Source organism: Adiantum capillus-veneris, chromosome 10 (assembly GCF_014529385.1).
Source record: "Adiantum capillus-veneris isolate H3 chromosome 10, ASM1452938v2, whole genome shotgun sequence".
Classification (NCBI taxonomy): domain Eukaryota; kingdom Viridiplantae; phylum Streptophyta; class Polypodiopsida; order Polypodiales; family Pteridaceae; genus Adiantum; species Adiantum capillus-veneris.
The window spans coordinates 121,290,769-121,312,675 of record NC_140940.1 but is presented as its reverse complement, the minus strand read 5'-3'; the positions used below and the strand labels follow the sequence as shown (position 1 = coordinate 121,312,675).

Here is a 21,907-nt window from a genome sequence, read left to right as displayed (position 1 = left end):
CCTAGAATTTGTAGAGAGAATGAATTTATAAGAGTGAGAGAGATAGATTTGGTTAGAGAGGGAGATGAAATTAGAGATATCAATGGATTAGAGATGAAAAAGAAAACAACAAGAAATCAAAAAATATCAAAGTAGAACACATCTTACTTGACAAACCCTTTGGGAGTTATTCACCATTTTATATGGAGAGAGAAGGAGAATATGGAAGACATCAAGCCTTGATTGATGCACCAAGTACAAGTCCTTCTTTGATTAGTGATTATCTTCCAAGGATAGCCTACAAGATTTGTTAGTCTTCCTCTAGGAGTAAGTGTAGGCTTAGGCTTATGTTTATGGCTAAGTACAATTAAGCATTACTACTCTCACTCCCTCATGAATAGTTTTCAAAGAAGAAGAGGTCTCTTTTTATATGTGAAGGGAACCCTTAAGGGTTACACAAGAAAGAGAAGAGCCAGTGTAAACAGGAACTAACAAAGTTTGAAATGAGATTTTCCTGCATGATATGGTCACATTGGGGTTCACCATTTATTTCCAAATAAAGAAATAAAGATAGGGGCATAAAATTCATCTCATTGGCTACTATGACTCTCATTTATACACTTTTTTATATCGGATTAGAACCTTGTGTAAACAAATTAGCAAAATAGGATACAATTTTGGTAGCAAAAGTCTTCTTGTGGTCCCTTTAGCTTATACTTTCATTTGATTCCAATGGACACGTCATGCAATATGAAAGCATGACATTTCTCCTCGACAAAGTTTTGTAATCATGCTTGCAATAATACATTATAATATGTGTATGTTTGGAAATCATGCAAGCTAGTGTCCCACTAGAATTTGATTTCTTCCTAGTAGCTATTAAAAAGAAATAAAACAAAAATACATAGAATATATATATATATATATACAGGATCTAGCTAGGGTGTGAGATAATAATGAAATAGTAGAAAGAAAGAACCAACGCTTTTTGCCCCACGTTAAAAAGACGAAGCTATTAACACTTTTTTCAAAGTACTTTTTGACGGTAAAGTAAGAATATGTTATCCTTGAGATAAATAATATGATGAGATAGAAAGCTTATTATTATACTTAGATATTCATAAGTACATTATAGGAAATATACTTATGTATCTAAAAGTTTGCAAGATAGATCTTGTAGCATTCGATCCCACTATGTACGTGTCACAACACGACATCACCAAAATTGTGTCAAGAAGTTTGCGGTTTTGCCAAGAAATCACCGGGCTTTTGGCTGTGATAGTTTGTGAGAGAACTCCAAAAATTTATGAAGGAGTTATACCATAGATTCCATGAAATCTAGGGTTTAGAAGGAAGTGAAATCAAAGAAGCCCCACACTTTCTTCCTTGCAATCACATAGACAAAGAAAGAACACAAAAGAGAATACCAAAACAACACAAAGATGAAAACAACAAAGCTATGGTCGTATCATATCATGAGTAATATAAAAGGGTTAATAGATGAGTTAATGGTGTTAAATATTTGTTGACCAAACAGGCTACGAATTGTTCTTTGGAATTATAGTTTTCTGCTTACCATAATATATATGTTTTGTCTAGTGATTGGAATTAATTGTATGTACAAATTCTCTTGGTTTATAGCAAGATAACTACACTTTTGTCAAAAGAAAAGTTATAGTCTATAAGGGGTAGTATGATGGGATCCGGTGAAAGAAGTATTTCATTGAGCCTTTCTGGGCCAAAGAGAAACACTATACGTTGTTGAAAGTGTATTTTACGGATAATCCATACGTTAATTGCAATAGATTGCACAGAGTGAAAGTGATAGAAATTCACATCATGTGGATTATTCATCTAGGATAACTCTAGTATGTGCAAAGTGTAGATATGAAACAAGTGAAGGAAAGAGGATTTTCCTCGCAAGCCTTATTCTTGTCCGTAGGCAATAAGGATACTGCGGGGAGAGATGTATCTGTAGCAAGGAGAACCTAGAGTTTTTAGAGAGAATGAATTTGTAAGAGCGAGAGAGATAGGTTTGGTTAGAGAGGGAGATGAAATTAGAGATATATGCTGGATTAGAGACGAAAAAGAAAACAACAAGAAATCAACAAAATATCAAAGTAGAACATATCTTACTTGACAGACCCTTTGGGAGTTATTTATCATTTTTGATGGAGAGAGAAGAAGATTATGGAAGAATTCAAGCCTTGATTGATGCACAAAGTTAAAGACCTTCTTTGATTAGTGATTATCATCCAAGGATAGCTTACAAGATTTGCTAGTCTTCCTCTAGGAGTAAGTGTAGGTTTAGGCTTATATTTATGGCTAAGTACAATTAGGCATTACTACGCTCACTCCCTCATGAATGATTTTCAAGGAATAAGGAGGTCCCCTTTTATAGGTGAAGGGAACCCTCAAGGGTTACAGAAGAAAGAGAAGAACCAATGTGAACAAGAACTGACAAAGTTTGAAATGAGCTATCACTGCATGATATGGGCAGACTAGGGTTCACCATTTTGATCATATCTCTTCAACGGTGGCTCCAAATAAGAATGGGGGCACCAAATTCATCTCATTAGCTACTACTCTCATTTTCTATACTTTTTCCAATTTGGATTGGAACCTTGTGTAAAAAAATAATCAAAATAGGGTATAGTTTTGGTAGCAAAAGTCTTCTTGTGGTCCCTTTAGCTTAGACTTTTATTTGATTCAAATGGACATCTTATGCAATATGAAAGCATGACATTTCTCCTTGAGAAAGTTTTGTAATCATGCTTGCAATAATGCATTAAAATAGGTGTATCTTTGAGAATCACGCAAGCTAGTGTCCCACTAGGATTTGATCCTTTCTAGTAGCTAAGAAATAAATATAACAAAGATATAAAAAATACATAGATATATATATACAGGATCTAGCTAGGGGGTGAGATAATAATGAAATAGTAGAAAGAAAGAACCAATGCTTTTTGTCCCGATTTAAAGAGACGGAGCTATTCACACTTTTTCGATAGTACTTTTTGACGGTAAAGTAAGAATCTATTATCCTTGAGATAAATAATATGATTAAATAGGATGCTTCTTTATTATACTTGAATATACATATGTACGTTATAGAAAATATACTTATGTATCTAAAAAGTTGCAAGAGATCTTGTAACATGCGTTGCTACTATGTACATGTCACAACACGACTTCAACAAAAATATGTCGAGAAGTTTGCGGTCTTGCCAAGAAAGCACCAAGCTTTTGGCAGTAATAGTTTATGAGAGAACCCATTATGAAGGAGTTATACCATAGATGCCATAATGTCTAAGGTTTAGAAGGAAGTGCAATCAAAGAAGCCCCACTCTTTCTCTCTTGCACTCACAAACACAAAGAAAGAACACAAAAGAGAATATCAGAACAACACAAAGATGAAAACATCAAGTGATCTATGGTTGTATCGTATCGTGAGTAATATGAAAGGGTTAATAAATGAGTTAATGGCTTTCAATCTTTGCTGACCAAACAAGCTAGGAATTGTTCTTTGGAATTGTAATTTTGTGCTTACCATAATATATATGTTTGTCTACTAGTGATTGGGATTAATTGTGTGTACCTGTAGCAAGGAGAACCTAGAATTTGTAGAGAGAATGAAATGGTAAGAGTGAGAGAGATAGATTTGGTTAGAGAGGGAGATGAAATTAGAGATATATGCTGGATTAGAGATGAAAAAGAAAACAACAGGAAATCAAAAAATATCAAAGTAGAACATATCTTACTTGACAAACCCTTCGGGAGTTATTCACCATTTTATATGGAGAGAGAAGAAGAATATGGAATACTTCAAGCCTTGATTGATGCACCAAGTTCAAGTCCTTCTTTGATTAGTGATTATCTTCCAAGGATAGCTTACAAGATTGCTAGTCTTCCTCTTGGAGTAAGTGTAGACTTAGGCTTATGTTTATAGCTAAGTACAATTATGCATTACTACTCTCACTCCCTCATGAATGGTTTTCAAGGAAGAAGAGGCCCCCCTTTTATAGGTGAAGGGAATTCTCAAGAGTTACACAAGAAAGAGAAGAGCCAGTGTGAACAAGAACTGACAAAGTTTGAAATGAACTGTCCTTGCATGATATGGGCAGACTAGGGTTCTCCATTTTGATCATATCTCCTGAACCATGGTTCTAATAAAGAAATAAAAATAGGGACACGAAATTCAGCTCATTAGCTCTGTGATCTCATTTTATATACGTTTTCCAATTTGGATTGGAACCTTGTGTAAACAAATCATCAAAATAGGATACAATCTTTTCAGAAAAAGTCTTATTGTGGTCCCTTGAGCCTAGAATTTCATTTAACACCATATTAGAGAGTTTGAGACTTTGGAGACAATTTGGGAATAACCAATGTCATAAATATTTGGCCATATGGACAAATCTTAAACTATTTACAAAGACCAAAGCCTTTCATAAGGTAGTACTTCAAAAGATATTCCAAGCCATCTCTTAAAAAATTTGCTAAGATTTGACCATGTGGTCAAATCTCAATCTCCTTTTGAAAGTGGGAATTGAGAAATTCCCAAATTCACTAATATAGTGTTATTTGATTCCAATGGACACCTCATGCATAACATTGCTCCTTGACAAAGTTTTTTAATCATACTTGAAATAATGCATTAAAATAGTTGTATATTTGAGAATCACACAAGCTAGTGTCCCACTAGGATTTGATTCCTTTCTAGTAGCTATTAAAAAGAAATATAAGAAAAATATGAGAAATACATAGAATATATATATATATAGGATCTAGCTAGGGTGTGAGATAATGAGATAGTAGAAAGAAAGAAACAATGCTTTTTGTCCCAAATGAAAGAGGTGGGGCTATTGACGCTTTTCCCATAGTCCTTTTCGACGATAAAGTAAGAATATGTTATCCTTGAGATAAATAATACGGTGAGATAGAAAGCTTATTATTATACTTAGATATGCATACGTACATTCTAGGAAATATACTTATGTATGTAAAAAGTTGCAAGATAGATCTTGTAGCATTTGTTCCCACTATGTACGTGTCACAGCATGATATCACCAAAAATATGTTGAGAAGTTTGCGGTCTTGCCAGGAAAGCACCGGGCTTTTGGCTGTGAGAGTTTGTGAGAGATCTTTCACTCTTTCCATTGCCTTCAAGGTTGTAGCTGTAGTAAGACTCAAGCTTGATTTCTAAAATGGAAAAAAACTCCCTTGATTCCTTGGCATCCAATTCACCTCTCTCTACAGTGATCTTTCCCACACAACCATAACGGCAAATCACCTCATCAAGAAGGAATTTGCATACAAATTCTGTGGTTTTAGCTCTTAATGCTCGCCCTCCAACTTGGTTAGTTAGGTCCTCTCGTGAGCACTAAGTATCTCATCTCTTACAGTCCTAAAGGCATTGTGACTAGATCCAAAACCCATTTATACTGCATGGCTATTGGATATGTAGGGTGCAATCCATCATGATGTCGGACATTTGAATACATTTGACAATTTACACACAACTCTACAAATTGAGATACATATTTATACATACCCTTTCACCATTATTTTTCTTTCAACTTGGAGAAGGTTGCCCACATACCCTTGTGTCCAGCCCATAGACTCTCATGAAACTCTTGCATGAGCTTTACTTGAGTCTCTTTTTTACATATAACCCTTTGCGGTGTAGTATACTTTTGTTTAGGATGCTTCCACAAGTACCCATCCCTCAAAAAGTACCCATATGCTTTCTTGCGTATCCTTTTGAATTCTTGTTCAGACCAATCATTCTGTTTTGCTAGAGTACTCAAGTAGCTTCCAATAAGAAGCCACTTACCTTCATAAAGCTCTTTCAAGAAAAATTCAAGTGGATTAGTCATGCAGACATTGTTACCTTTGACATGAGAGATAGAATAGAGCTTTGTGCCAATGTAGGCAATCCACTGCAACATAGCAATTTCTGGTGTTGAGCAGCTTGTAATCATCCCAAGAAATGGTAGACAATCTGTTTCTACAACCACACATGCACCAATTAGCTCACCCAGAGTATCTACAAAAGAAACTTGTTCACACAAACCCAAAACATTTTTAGAAGGCTCTAGCAACCAACCATGCCCATCTTTAATTACCCTAACATGCTCTCTAGTTTTTGGAGCAACAACTAGCTCAAAGCTTTGAATCATTACACCTTCTGACACGCGATGCAGCTCCATCTCCTTCACATATTCGCGCAAGTACTTGGTTACATCTTTGCCATTGAACTAATCCATTCTATTGATGACCGCTTGTATGGCTTTGGTTGTTGAAATCTCCCTTCTTTCAGTGCCATGTTGTTGTTGCATGAAATGGAAAATGCTTGAAAAATTTGCATTGTTGCTCGATCAAAATTCATACCATGTTGTTCCACATGATCACCCATGGTTACCCACAAACTCTCACCCTAGCAAATTTGCATCGGGTTCACCAAAAATATGTTGAGAAGTTTGCGGTCTTGCCAAGAAAGCACCGGGCTTTTAGCTGTGAGAGTTTGTTAGAGAACTCCAAAACTTTATGAAGGAGTTATACCATAGATGCCATGAAGTCTAGGGTTTAGAAGTAGGATCAAAGAAGCCCCACTCTTTCTCTCTTGCACTAAAACACACAAAAAAAGAACAAAAAAGAGCATATCAAAACAACACAAAGGTCAAGGCTATGGTCATATCGTATCATGGGTAATATGAAAGGGTCAATAGATGAGTTAATGGTGTTCAATCTTTACTGACCAAACATGCTACACATTGTTCTTTGGAATCGTAATTTTGTGCTTATCATAATATATATGTTTTGTGTAGTGATTGGGATTAATTGTGTGTACAAATTCTCTTGGTTCATAGCAAGATAACTACATTTACGTCAAAAGAAAAGTTGTAGTCTATAAGGGGTAGTATGATGGGATCCGATGAAAGAAGTATTTCATTGAGCCTTTTTGGGCCAAAAAGAAACACTATACGTTGTTTGAAGTGTATTTTACGGCTACTCCATATGTTAATTGCAATAGATCGCAACAGAGTGGAAGTGATATAAATTCACTTTATGTGGATTATTCATCTATGATAAATCTAATATATGCAAAGTGTAGATATGAGAGAAGTGAAGGAAAGAGGATTTCCCTCCCAAGCTCTATTCTTGCATGTAGGCAATAAGGATACTGCGGGGAGAGATGTACCTGTAGCAAGGAGAACCTAGAATTTGTAGAGAGAATGAATTTATAAGAGTGAGAGAGATAGATTTGGTTAGAGAGGGAGATGAAATTAGAGATATATGCTGGATTAGAGATGAAAAAGAAAAAAAAAGAAATCAACAAAATATCAAAGTAGAACACATCTTACTTGACAAGCCCTTTGGAAGTTATTCACCATTTTTGATGAAGAGAGAAGAAGAATATGGAAGACTTCAAGCCTTGATTGATGCACCAAGTTTAAGTCCTTCTTTGATTAGTGATTATCTTCCAAGGCCCTAGCTTACAAGACTTGCTAGTCTTCCTCTAGGAGTAAGTGTAGGCTTAGGCTTATGTTTATGGCTAAGTACAATTAAACATTACTACTCTCACTCCGTCACAAATGGTTTTCAAGGAAGAAGAGGTTCCCTTTTATAGGTGAAGGGAACCCTCAAGGGTTACACAAGAAAGAGAAGAGCCAGTGTGAACAAGAACTGACAAAGGTCAAAGCCTCGAGAAGCATCATCTTGATTTCCTTATAGCCTGTGTGTGAACTTATTCCCAAACAAACCTTTTACCTTTCCTTAGCAACTGATAAAGCACCTCTACAACATGAGGAAAGTGTGGCAATTAGATAAAGCAGAACACATACGCACCTAGAAACCAATGAACTTTAGTAAGTGAAGAACATGGATCCTTCATCTTTTGGATAGCTTCAACTTTAGCTGGACTTGGCCTTCTACCCTCAGGAACACACATATGCCCCATAGCTAAGACCTCTTTAGCACCAAAAGTTGAGTTCTGGACGTGAAAGTGCTAAACTAACTTCTTCAAGCTTGGATAAAATAGGATCACAATCAACAACAGCCAGAAGGTGCCAGAGATGCCCATTAGTCATTCTCAAGATTGACATCCAAAAAAGTGCCAAATACAGGTCCAAATCAAGTCAAACTTTGTTAGGAAGCTATGGATAGAGAATACATGCTAAGGTTGTTTTTTAAAAAGTCAAATCCCTAGCCAAAGATGCAATTTTTTTCAAATTTGGAGCCATGATAGCCATCTACATACCCTGTACATCATCTGTATGAGTTTTGGGGGACAAATAGACGATGATAGCTCATAGATGGTCATCTATTGCGAATGATGTCGAATAAGGCCCTTTTGAAACAAGTTATTACTAACTTGGGAAATTAACTAAGGTTTGTCAAGATTTAATTAAGTCATGTATCAAGTAGAAGAGGTATAATGATTTACAAAGCACACACAAGCTAGTAGTGGCAAATGCAACTTTAATCACCTTGATGTAGGAACAAGGGAGTCACCAAAAAGGACGAGCAACATACACAAATGGTAGACAAAACCAACCTACATACGATTACATATCTTGTCCTTGATGATGCGGATCAAGTTCTAGACATGGGTTTTGAACCTCAAGTCCGTAAAATTATCTCCCAGATTCGGCTTGACAAATAGACTTTGTGTTAATGTCAACTTGGCCTAAAGAAGTTGAAGGTTTAGCTAGACAATTTCTATAGAATCCTTACAAAGTTGTCATTGGCTCACAAGATTTGAAAGCCAATCATTCAATTTTGCAGATTGTAGAAGTTGTTTCAGAGAATGAGAAATACTCAAAATTGATAGATCTGTTGGAGCAAGTAATGGATGGAGCTTTATCTATCCATGATGATAAGAGTCAAGTTGAACAATATTGGGTTCTTTTTGAATTTAGATCTGGTAATAGCCCTATAATCACAACAACAGATGTCATAGCCCGGAGATTGGATGTGAATGACATAAAGTTCATCATTAACTATGATTTTCATGGATCATAGTTCTTTTTGTGGCTTGCAAAAGTACAAGCAGTGGAGCACAAGATAGCAAAATGAAAACAAAGACCGCATCAACATTGACCACCAGGTCATGTCAAGGATGAGATGACTTTGGAGGGGGGAGTGTTGACCCGTGGGTCAACATCACGACTTTTTGAGAGTTATGAAATGGTGCGGATTATGGTTAAAACATCATTTGTAATGAGTAGCTAGTCTAGTTGCAGAAGAAGCCGGGGTGTGGTGGCACTTTGAGATTGTAAATACAAGTTATTTCAATCTTTGAACTCTATTTTAGGCTTAACCTATGGTGGCCTTAGTGTATAAGGTACCTCGGTCATTTTGTAAAGTAAACTCTTATCATAATCAAGTTTTGAAGCTGCCGTGAATTGTGTGTGAGAGAGAAAGAAAGAGAGTGTGAGCTTCTTCATGACGCAATCCCCTCGTTCATCACATTGGAGATCTGATTGCACCATCGTGCTAGCTAAGCATTTCACTCGAGACGGAGCACACATGTTGACGCATCTACGAGATATTTTCGATCGTAAGTATATCAAACGACGTCTAATTTATACATGCAAGTAGTCATTAGAATCGTAGTGACATGTGCTAAGCAGAGGTAGTCATAGACTTTAATTTTGAGCACTTCCAAAATTCGGATTTGTCTGCATAAATGTTTTTTTACAGATGGGTCTAGAGTGAGAGTTTTGAGTGTAGAGGCTTTGGGACAAGGTTATCCTAGTGAGAGGATGGTGTTCCTTAAGTTTTGTATGATTTTGGTATGGTTTGGTGAGTTTCCTTTTGTTTGTGTGTATGTGGGTTGAGTGGTGTAGTTTTGAGAGTAGTGAGATTCTAGGTTGTGGTCTAATTAGCCTTCCAGAGTGTTGTATGTGTGGGATGGTCTTAGCCTGACAAGCTAAAGATATTGCCTATGTGCACCTATCGTGTCATTTGTGTCCTTGATTGACATTATATTGATCTAGGTTGTGTTGCATGCACTTTATAGGTGTTGTGATTCGCTCCCGCAACACTAACTTTGGGGAGTGAAAACTCCATAGGTACCACTACCTCCGTGACATAAACCATCTTGAAAGATGTCATTCCAATGGCAACCTTGTGAGTAGTCCAATATGCCCATAAAGCGCTCTGAAGTTTTTCATCCCATTTGTGAGGCTCTTTTTTTGTCAGTATGGTTTTGATAGTCTTGTTGCTACTTTCAACTTTCCCATTGCACCTAGGATAATATCGACTTGATTTCATGTTCTTGATTGATAAAATATAATTCTGTATCTTGATTGTTTCATCAATGAAACGGGATCCTTGATTTGACACAATCTAAATCAGATAGCCAAATCTACAAACTACATGCTCATAGAAAAACCATGCTATAGACTTAGTAGTGTTTTTTCGTAGCACCTTATTCTCTACCCATTTTTTTGGCATAACAGGTAGCCATCACAATGTACTCACTCTTTTTGGAAGTAGCATTCTTGAATTGACCTATGAAATCCAGTCCCCATTTCATAAACACTCAGAGTAGTCATATCTGCTTTTGTTGGCGCTCGCATTCCTCTGACAAATATCACAAGTCTTACAGAAAGCCCTAACAATAGCCATCATTTTCTACCACCATAGTCCTACTTGTAGAATTTTTTTGTAAGTGATATGAGTGGAAAGTTTTCCCCCAAATCTCCCATTGTGAGCCTTTATAATCAACAACATTTGTCCTTGGATAGGCACACACCTCCAAAGAACCCCATCAATGCCTAGTCTATACAAAGCTCCTCCTATGATGGTGGACTTCAGACTTTTCAAAATCAGTGTCTTCTTATTTTCCTGGGACCAATCTTTTGGAAATACACCATAATGAAGGAGACTATACACATCTTGCCATTCTAGATCTAGTCCTTTCATTGCCCAATTATGAAATAATTTAGCATCCACATTGGATCATCCCACATCAAATTTTTCGGAATACCCTTCAATACTTCATGAAAAAAAATCAGCATCAAAGTGAGTCTTGCCTAGTTTACGGAATATCCTGAATTCAAACTCTATCAAGAACATCATCCATCTGATCAATGATCAATGTCCTTTGGATAATGACATTGTTAATTAGAAAATAGAGGAGCTTGATGATCTACATAAAAGTGAAATAGCCCAAAAGATAATGTTGGAACTCCATTGCAATGAAAACCATTCCTAGTGTCTCTCTCTCTCTATTGTGGAATGAGCTTGTTTAGCTATACTAAACCAATGACTGGTGAAGTAGACTAGGTACTATGGTCATCCATCTTGTTGGCAGACCATGGGTAATTTTGGGCAAACCAAAAGAGGTGTTTTTTGGAGGTTGTTCCCACGAAGGTGGGTGCCCACGGAGCCAAATGCCTTGTGGAAGCCTTGGAGTAGTGGGGAGCCAACGAGGGCTCGCCCCCATGGAGTTTTTTGCAAAGCGAAGTTTGGGATGTGTGTTCTTTACCGAGGCATTCATGTTTTGGCACTCACACCTATGCAAGGGTTTTTTGTGATGAAATGAAGCCTACATTACCTTGTCTTTTGCCCACAGTGTCAGCTATGTGGAAGTGTGTGCCCATCCAAACCGGTGGTTCTTGTGTGTGGAGAGAGTGAGTTAGAGTGTTGGTGTGTGTGGTGAGAGGGTTGAGATGAAAAATGATGGAATGTGAGTGCGATGTGGTTTTTTGTTTAAGCACGTGTCTGTCGGTTTGTGCAACAGAGGTTTTCTTGTGGGAGTGTGTCGAGTTTCAAAGATAATCTCTAGTGGATTGGGGTGCTATGTATATCCTAGGCTATAGGGAGGTAACTATTTGTGTTCCGGGTATGTTCCACATTCCCCCTCTCCATCTTTTGGTGCCCCCATGGAGGAGCACACTGATGCTCCTGTTTGAAGTCCAAGTGGTGGATTTTGCGATTCCAAAGGTGCAGCCTTTAAAGAGCGGGTGCTGCTAGAGATATCATGGACAAGTTTTTTGATCTCCACTGGGGTTGAAGATGCAAAAACCTGGCTTTAAGATTATGTTTATTTCTATTGTGGAGAGCAGTTTGTCAAGGGAAGAAGGCGTGGTGCAATTGTTCCCGTTCTTGGTTCATGGGGACAAGCAAGGCTATGGTTTGATGGCCTACGTGAAGAAGAAAAGAACAATTGTGAAGCCCTAGAAGCGGCTTTTTGAAGTAGGTTCGTAGTGGATGTGCAGCTAAATGAGGTGAAGAGAAAATTGGATGGGCTAAGGTAAAGCTTGGAAGGGGATTTTCAAGCATTTGAGTGGGATTTCAAAGCCCTTTGGGGAAAGTTGATCAACGTAACTACTGCAAAAAATGTTGGTTTCCTTAAATTAAGTTTTTGGATTTCTTGCATGAGGAAGTGCGAGACAAAGTGGAACTAGATGGCCCAATGTCATAAGAAGAAGCGGTGGCTCGAACAAAAGAGCGGACCAAGAAGATTCTATAAAAACAACAAGCAAGGAAAGGTTTGCCAAATGTGGTGATGCCAAAGCAGATTGAAGTGATGGTGGTCAAGGAAAGATTGGTGCAAAGCGATGTGCTTGTACGAGAGGAACCTAGGGTTCTATGATTGCAAAAAGACATGGTGGTTTCTATTCCAAGGATGCCAGCTAGAACGGTTCCAATTGTAGAGGAAGTTTTGATTTCAGATCGAGCGAGAAATGTACTGCCAAGTCAAGGTATGGATATTCAAGCTCCATTGAAGTTTGATAAAGATCAAAGAGTGCGGTTTGTAGGTGAGTTCAAAGTGGTGAAGCTAGAGAAGATTCTTGAGCTTGAGATTCCTAAGCTTGAGACAGAGGAAGATGTTGAGTTGAGTGATAGTAGCTCTATGGATGCTGACACAAGTTGGGAAACCAAGTCGTCCAATTGAGGTACGAGGAATTTGATCTCTTTCATGTGAGTGGAGATGCAGTGAATGTGTGCAAGGAGCAGGGTACGGTGCAAGTCAATATGCACGACGGAAGCCAAGTGGAGGAGTCCAAGCCTACAGGTGAAGCTATGAGTTAGAGGTGACGTGCGATGTTGATGGCCATGCTGGTGAAGATTGTACTGGAGTGTGCCAGGGTTGTGCAACAAGTACAAAGTTGTGCCAAAAGGAACAAATTGTTTAGAGAGCAGGTAGTTGAAGTTGATAAAGCACGTGGTGTTGGTAGAGCTTGAAGGTCCAATTGACAAAGATGGGCTTGATGATGTTGGGATCGAGTGCTTGGGGACCTGAGTGCCTTGTGGAAGCCTTGCAGCAATGGGGATCCAACAATGGCTCGCCCCTATGGATATTTTTGCAAAGTAAAGTTTGGGATGTGTGTTTTTTGCCAAGCCAACCATGTTTTGATTCTCGTGGCTATGTAAGAGTTTTTGTGATGAAATGAAGCCTACATTCCCTCCTCTTGGTGTCACTTCTCCCCTTACCCCCTTCTCTTTCTCTTGCTCTCATCTTTTTCCCATGGTGTCGGCTATGTGGAAGTGTGTGCCAACCCAAACTGGTGGTGTGTGGAAAGAGTGAGTTAGAGTGTTGGTGTGTGTGATGAGAGGGCTGAGATGGAAAATGGTGGAATGTGAGTGTGGTGTGGTGTTATATTTGAGAGCGTATGCATCGGTTTCTGTAGTGGATTGGGGTGCTGTGTATATCTTGGGCTATTGAGAGGCAACTGTGTGTTCCGAGTGTGTTTCACTAACATTTTTTTCATTGTCAAGGACTTGATCCTATGGTGGTTGACTGTCCTTGTGACCATATTCACATTTGTTTAGGAAGGAATACCAATCCATTCCACATAAGCAACATAGTGGCAAGAACGAGGTTTTTGTCACTTGATATAGTCTAGAGGTCGAGGATTCTCTATAGAGCCATGTGGTAGCAAAGAGTATTGTGATTGAGTGACTTTCAAGCATTTCAATCTCCAACTTTCTTTATGCTTTTAGAGTGTTTCACATACCATCCCCATTATAAAAAAAATTCACACTTTGTTTATATCCTCGTATGCAATCATTTCTAGTTAAAATGTGTTGCAGGGCCAAATCACACCACCCATAAAGTCCATGCAACAAAACCTAGATCAACATAATGTCAATCGAGGACACAAATGACACAATAGGCGCACGGAGGCAGTCTATTTCGTTTGTTAGGCTGAGACCATCCCACACATACAACACTCTGGAAGGCTAACTAAACCATGATCTAGAATCTCGCTACTCTCAACTACACCACCCAACCCGTATAGACACAAATGGAAGGAAACTCACTAAAACCATGTCAGAATCGTACAAAACTTAAGGAGCACTATCCCTTCACTTGGATACACCTGTCCCAAAGCCTCTATACTCAAAACCCTCACTCTAGACTTGTCTGTGGAAAACACGTTGTCGTACTGTCGTATGTCTAAATGGAGAATCTCCTGCAGGAGTCACATATTTAGTGCTTTTATGAGTGTTCACAATATGGTTGGGAGCATAGCATTTCCGCATGATGGCAAGCTTCCAATGGCTGTCATGTGGTGTGGGAACGATTTTTTATATCATAACTTGGAATCTGAAGCCGTCAATGCCAAAAGTTTTTGGAGTGAAGATTAGGCTATGGGCTTTGACCTCAACTGACAGTATCACTCATGCCGGCGGAAGAGCGATTGAAGCACTCATCAACGATAAGCAAGGTGCGGGTTGAGCACATAGCAAACTGTTCTTTTGCCTTTTACTAAAGAATATGTGTGCTCGGCCCAGTTGAAGCACCATACTTGGAATTTTTGACAAGGGCTTCCGCCTCTGCGAGGGGGGCCTTGCAATATTTTAACCGATGTTTATAAACAGTGTGAACGGCTCTTAAGAGAATTTTTTCATAAGCTAAAGATAGAGCTTACGAGCACTTTATAAAGAAAAAGAAAATTTACTTGGTGAGCCCAAGGCACTTTTTGCGGTTTCTAAACGCAGAAGCCACCACGTGGCATTATATTTAAATTATTAAGAAAAACATCACTACGATGAAAAGCTCTAAAAAAAGACTAGCTGAATCGAATTTAAAAAAAAGCTCTTCGTTTGCTGCGTTGCTCAATTGCGCTCAGAAGCAATTCAAACTTCTCCACAGACATCGCAGGTTTCAAAAAGTAGCTCGAACAGGCAGTTCGCAGGTTCCTCAGAAGCAACAGGTTTGACTCTATACTCTTTAAGAGAGAGAGAGAGAGAGAGAGAGAGAGAGAGAGAGAGAGAGAGAGAGAGAGAGAGAGAGAGAGAGAGAGAGAGAGAGAGAGAGAGAGAGAGAGAGAGAGAGAGAGAGAGAGAGAGAGAGAGAGAGAGAGAGAGAGAGAGAGAGAGAGAGAGAGAGAAAACCTAATATCTTGTTGCGCCAAGTAAAGTCCATGGTGTTGGAGAAATAGAGCCAGTACTTGAGGCAGCAATGAATAACAAGGGGAACCGAGTAGCGAGGGGTAGCTTCAAGTTGAGGCCGTCAAGCTATAGCATCCAGAGGAGGCGTTGGCAGAAGCAATAGGGGAAGGACGAGATCGGAGTAGCTATAAAGGACGACAAGCAGCCTGTAGCAGATATAGAGGATTGAAGCGAGCAGCGTGGATGGGGCAACCGAAAGAGAGCGAGAGTCGGAGCCAATAAAGAATTGTAGCGCTGGAAAAGACGACTTGCAGTTAAATAGGGAGAAATACAATCTCATTAGAGGATAAATATTGGAGGTCACCAAGGGGTGTTAAAGGGGCAGCCCAGTTGCAATGCGGCCTCCAAATTGCTAGAAGGTCGACCCAGTGCACATAATAGCTTGACCAAGGAAGCAAAGGGAAGATGGGCCTTTAGGGCTGTGAAAAAGTGTTTCTGTTTTTGAATATCACTACGTATAAGAAAAGACTAAAGGGCAGTTGAGCTAAAGTGAAGGACACTTTACATACTGAACTCTTATCTGTTACTACTGTAAGCACTATCTTAATACACTAAAAATGGTTTCTATTAGCATCTTTTCAATTTTCATGGAGCTCGTCTACTTCGTTTCACTAAAGTGGAAGTTTGTGACTATGACAAGTTCATAGTACAGACTATTTAATGTCACTGATACCCTTGATGCACAATGAGATCCGACTCTTAATCAGAGTAGTGGAGAATGAGTCAGGGAGAGAGAGCGCAAGAGCAAGTGGAGTCTAGAGCCAAGAAGTTTGATCAATAGGTGTGGTTATGGACCTTGCACACTCATGACGTGAGGCTATAGCCAGTAGTGCAAGCTGGAAAGCTCTGTAGCGCTGTGAGGAGTTTTTTGGAGCAAGGGATTACGCATATGTACATACACATGCATGGTGCATCAAATGAAGAATTGCCCATTTTCTAGAGCCAGGTGGTTATGTGGGGCCCACATGTGTATAGGTAGGACAACATGTATATAGTGCATCGATTTTCACTATCACCAGTACCAGTGTGTTTTTTTAACAATAATGAGGAGTTGGTAGCGGGTAAAACTTCTCGGGGAAGCTATCCACGGGTCGACGACATGAGGTAAGCAGGTGCATCAGATGGCATCCAGTGGCGTCAGCAGGGCGAATGGGGTGAATACTTGCACGTGGAGAAGTACGGACACAACGTGGGTGTTTCCTTGTGATAATTATGCAGAAAGGTCATCATGAGGACCATCTTTTGGGGCCACTTCACGTGGTGGCGGGATGCATTATTGGAAAAATTTGAGTGCCAGGTGTGCGCATGGATGCAGTAGGGTGACAACTATGCACTGCGAGGTCAGTTTTTGGCCTGTTCGGGGTCCGTTTGAGGTCATCTAAAAGGCCAAGGGTGCCCAAGTAATAAAGCTAAGTGTGGAAACTGAAAAACAAGAGAGAAGACCAGAAAAAATGTGGAGAAAAGAGGAGGAACAACCACAACTGTGTTTTTGGTGTTTTTGGAGCTTGTTTTGACCGTAAACTGCTCATCCGAGGTCGCGGATTTGAGCACTTTGACATTGTAGACTAGGGTTTTGGGCCATTCCGGACGCGATGGCACTGTCCATTTTGCAAATTCCTCACTTTTTTTCTGATGTTTTTGCTGTGTAAGTTTCTCCTATGATCGAAGCTTCTGCTCCAGTTTGTGATTGTATCTGGCTTATTTTACCCATATTGTGTGAGCTATTTGCCCCATTGGTGTTTGCCGAAGATCAATTGTATCTAAACATCAGAAATTCTCCTCTTTTGAGCTGAGTTTTTTGGGTGTGTGTGTGTGTGTGTATCTCTGTGTGGAGTGGGTAACGGATAGTCTCTCTCCTCTTGCTCCATCGGTGTGTTCCCTGTCTCGACCAAGTGAGTTGTGTAAGCCGAGTGGTGCCCCATAGTGTGTGTGTGTATCATCCCAAGAGTGTGTGTCGGGTTGTTATAGAGGCATTCTGTGTGTTTTCATCCTGCCCACATTCTTTTGGCGCCCCCACGTAGGATCTTCTTCGAGTACCTTCTGCTTCGAGCTTCGAGCTTCAAGCTTCGAGATTCAGGGTTACATGTTGCAGGTTACAGGTTACAAGGACAGGTACAGGTACAGGTGATTCACATAGGTACAGGTAGCTGGACTACAAGCAGTGGTGTCACTTGCAGTTGTTGTGGGTATGCATCACTTGGCACCTATTTGAGCGCATTGTCTGCTGGATTGTACGTTACTTGTGGAAACTGCCATTTTACGCCTTTGTGGATCCATATTTGGTTTTATTTGGCAGTCCCAGCCATTTGTGAGACTTGGTCTGGAAGATAGTCATTTCTGAGACTTGACTATACGAGATTTGCATAAGCCTTCATGTGAGGGTCGATAGCGTGAGGTTTTATTGAGCTGGGGGATTCTCAAAGGTGGAGATCCTTTTGGTGATACAGGTAGCTGGAGCACCCTTTTCGTGACCTCGCCATAGGCTATGTATTAGTGATTTCTAATTGATGGTCGGGTTCTATTGTTGGAAGTTTATGCATACATAGACAATCTATATTTTGGGTTCACACTGCTCTACTTCTGGGGAAACTCTGTCAAAATTTTTCCAGGTTATAATGGCTGGTTTTTTGGTCTTTTGAGCCATTTATGCTGTTATGCTACTAAAATTTTGGCAAAATCAGAGGATAAGACAGGTGTGGTTTCTTGGGAGCTGCATGGTTGACTTTAATGGATGATCAAAATGGCCCTCAATTCACTCCTTTTCGTTTAACTCAAAGAATCCAGATAAATGTTCATGTGTCCACCAGGAAGATTTTTTTCCAGCAGCGCATAGTCTTTATGTTCGGGCTAAGAAGATTAAGAGAGATACTAGAATGTCCTTTGCCTGTTGTAATTCCGATGATTAACTATGACAACTCATTTGATGTGCATGTGTTTGTCCTTATCTAAAGCTGAGCTCCATTGAAGTTTTTGGGGATTGGGTAGTGAAAAGTTTTGGGTTCTTGCACGTGTGTTTGAAGGGGTTCTCAAAGCATTGAAACTTGGGTAGCCATGGCTTTCTCTTATACAGAGTTTCATGGAAGAAGTGATGAAGATGTGGAAGAATTTTTAGAAAAGATGGAGGTTGCTTGCATTAGCAACCAAATCCATGACCCGGCGCAGATGTTACGTCTTCTCCAAATCTGTTTGAAGAGTGATGCACGAGTTTGGTCTAAAGAATTTGAAGAGGAGTTGCGTGTGGCTGATCCACCTGTAAGATTGCGTTGGGACAATCTAAGGCATGGATTGGAAGTGGAGTTTGTGAAGATAGAAGATCCTGACAAAGTGTGGCAAGAAGTACAGGCTTTAGTGCAAAAGGAAGGTGAGCCGGTAGATGCGTACATACGAAAGTTTTCATTGGCATAGGAGCGAATGTGCAAGGGTTTAGCACCACAGGTACCCCCGCCTGACATGATGAAGAAGGACAGGTTCTTGGCTGGTCTTTGGGAGAATATACGTTGGAGAGTGGAGCTAAAGAAGACTAGGACATATGAAGATGCACTAGAGGTAGCAAGGAACAAAGAGTGGAAACTAAGGAAAATGAGCCAGCTAGGAGTAGAGTCTTTGCCCATGAGGTCTGAATTTCAGCCTATGGACTCTTTACAAGGTCGTATGCCAGGGGTTCATCATGAACCAGTAGTTGTTGTTACTCCTCAGGTTATGCCAGCAGTGGTCACTACAACAGTGCAAGATGATGGGTTAAGGAAAGACATGAGGCAAGTGGTAGATTTGATGAAGAATCTCAGCCTAAACATGCTAGGTCAAGTGGGAAATAATCGAGGTCGAGGGAGGTTTGCAAATCAGCCGGGAGGTGAAGAAGGCCTAGGAATGGTGTTGGACAAAGCAATGGTAGGTTTTGGAGGCAGACGCCCACATGTTATAATTGTGGAGAGTTGGGTCACATTAACCCGCAATGTGATAAGCCACCAAGGATGGGGGGAGACATGTATCCATTGCCAAGACAGGTGCTAACTAGGTCAAATGATTATGGCATTGAAATTAGGGAGATGAATGAACCAGTGGATTAACCCAAGAGGAAAAGGGAAAGACAAAAGGGCTAAGTGTAGTCACCTTGGAGAAGGCATCAAAGCTAGAGGATACATTAGTGATGCCTATTGGGAAGAGGACTACAGAAGACAAGGAAGGAAGAAGTGCCCCAGGTTCTAGCAAGAAGAAGGGAAAGAGTCATGAAGGCGAGGATGTCAAGGCCAAGAGGAAAAGGAGGGCTCGTCGTAAGTTTCATGTTTCAGATTTTTCACTAGGGGATGGGCAATTAAGCTATGACTTGAAGGAGGATCTGACAAGCAGGGGCAGATGTTACTTTTGGGAAGCTTATAGAGGTGGTGCCTAAGCTAAAGCGACAGTGGAAGAGGATGGTTAACCCAATGGAGAAAGAACCAGAGAGAGGTTCAGTAAAGGTGTTGGCAATGGATGAGCTACCAGATATTTGTCCAATAGTAGATGTGTGGCATAAAAAGAAAAATTTGGGACAAGGTTATGTGGATCATGGAGCCCAAATATGTGTCATAACACACTCATGCATTGAGAAGATGGGTCTCACAGTGACTGGGGTGTCAGGTTTCCGTATCAGATTAGCAAACCATCAGAAAGTAAAACGTTTGGGTGTTTTAAAGAGCTTAGAAGTGGAAGCATATGATGCAAAGGCAGTGGTTGATTTTCATGTAATGCCAGCGGGATTGGGAGCATATCCTATTATACTGGGGAGACCATGGTTACGTGCAATGGGAGTTGTTCAAGATTGGTGACGTGGTACTATTAGCCTCTATGGAAAGACAGGTGCCAAGAAGCTATACAATATAGACACAAGGAAATGATTGGAAGAGCTTTATGAGGATGAGGATGAGTCTAGTGATGAAGACTTTTCCACAATGACTGATGAGGACAGTGATAGTACTACCAACAGTGATGAAGATGCTGATGTTGCATTTCTTTTGATGGACAAAGGAATCCAGGAGTCTGGTTTAGTCGCATTTGCAAATGAAGTTGAGGATGAAAGTGAAGGGCCTTATGAAGTGATTGAAGGGATGATGCAGACCAAGGTTGAGTTGTCAAAGAAGCAGGAATTGATGACACAAATGATCAGTGGAGACCTCTCAACTATGGAGAAGGAGAGATATTTGCACATGCAGGTCTATGACAAAATAATTGATGGTTTTCTTGATGCAAGGTTGATATATGGCACCTCTACAGGTTTTCCTTGGGAACCAGGTGGAAGCTTGATTAAGTTTTTGATGCAGGGAATACCAAGTGTTTTTGTGTGGGATCCAGGTGGAATGAGCATCTACTAGTGTTGTTGCTGCTGAGCATGAATGCTCTAGCAGGCTAGGGGATGGGCAAATTATGTCACGAGTTTTTTGGAGCAAGGGATTGCGCATATGTACATACACATGCATGGTGCATCAAATAAAGAATTGCCCATTTTCTAGAGCTAGGTGGTTACGTGGGGCCCACATGTGTACAGGTAGGACAACATGTATATAGTGCATCAATTTTCACTATCACCAGTACTAGTGTGTTTTTTTAACAATAATGAGGAGTTGGTAGCACGTACAACTTCTCAGGGAAGCTATCCGCGGGTCGACGACATGAGGTAAGCAGGTGTGTCAGATGGCATCTAGTGGCGTCAGGAGGGCGAATGGGGTCAATACTTGCACGTGGAGACGTACGGACACAACGTGGGTGTTTCCCTGTGATAATTATGCAGAAAGGTCATCATGAGGACCATCTTTTGGGGCCACTTCACGAGGTGGCGGGATGCATTATTGGAAAAATTTGAGAGCCAGGTGTGCGCATGGATGCAGTAGGGTGACAACTATGCACTGCGAGGTCAGTTTTTGGCCTGTTCGGGGTCCGTTTGAGGTCATCTAAAAGGCCAAGGGTGCCCAAGTAATAAAGCTAAGTGTGGAAACTGAAAAACAAGAGAGAAGACCAGAAAAAACGTGGAGAAGAGAGGAGGAACAACCACAACTGTGTTGTTGGAGCCTGTTTTGACCGTAAACTGCTCATCCGAGGTCGGATTTGAGCACTTTGACATTGTAGACTAGGGTTTTGGGCCATTCCGGACGCGATGGCACTGTCCATTTTGCAAATTCCTCACTTTTTTTTTTACTATTTTTGCTGTGTAAGTTTCTCCTATGATCGAAGCTTCTGCTCCAGTTTGTGATTGTATCTGGCTTATTTTACCCATATTGTGTGAGCTATTTGCCCCATTGGTGTTGGCCCAAGATCAATTGTATCTAAACATTAGAAATTCTCCTCTTTTGAGCTGAGTTTTTTGGGTGTGTGTGTGTGTGTATCTCTGTGTGGAGTGGGTAAACGGATAGTCTCTCTCCTCTTGCTCCATCGGTGTGTTCCCTGTCTCGACCAAGTGAGTTGTGTAAGCCGAGTGGTGCCCCATAGTGTGTGTGTGTGTGTGTGTATCATCCCAAGAGTGTGTGTCGGGTTGTTATAG

General features: G+C 40.2%; 1 pseudogene; it reads left to right on the top strand.

Moving 5' to 3' along the window:
* Positions 1-14,666: 14,666 nt before the first annotated feature.
* Positions 14,667-14,781, top strand: LOC147449557 (U5 spliceosomal RNA; annotated as a pseudogene).
* Positions 14,782-21,907: the final 7,126 nt, after the last annotated feature.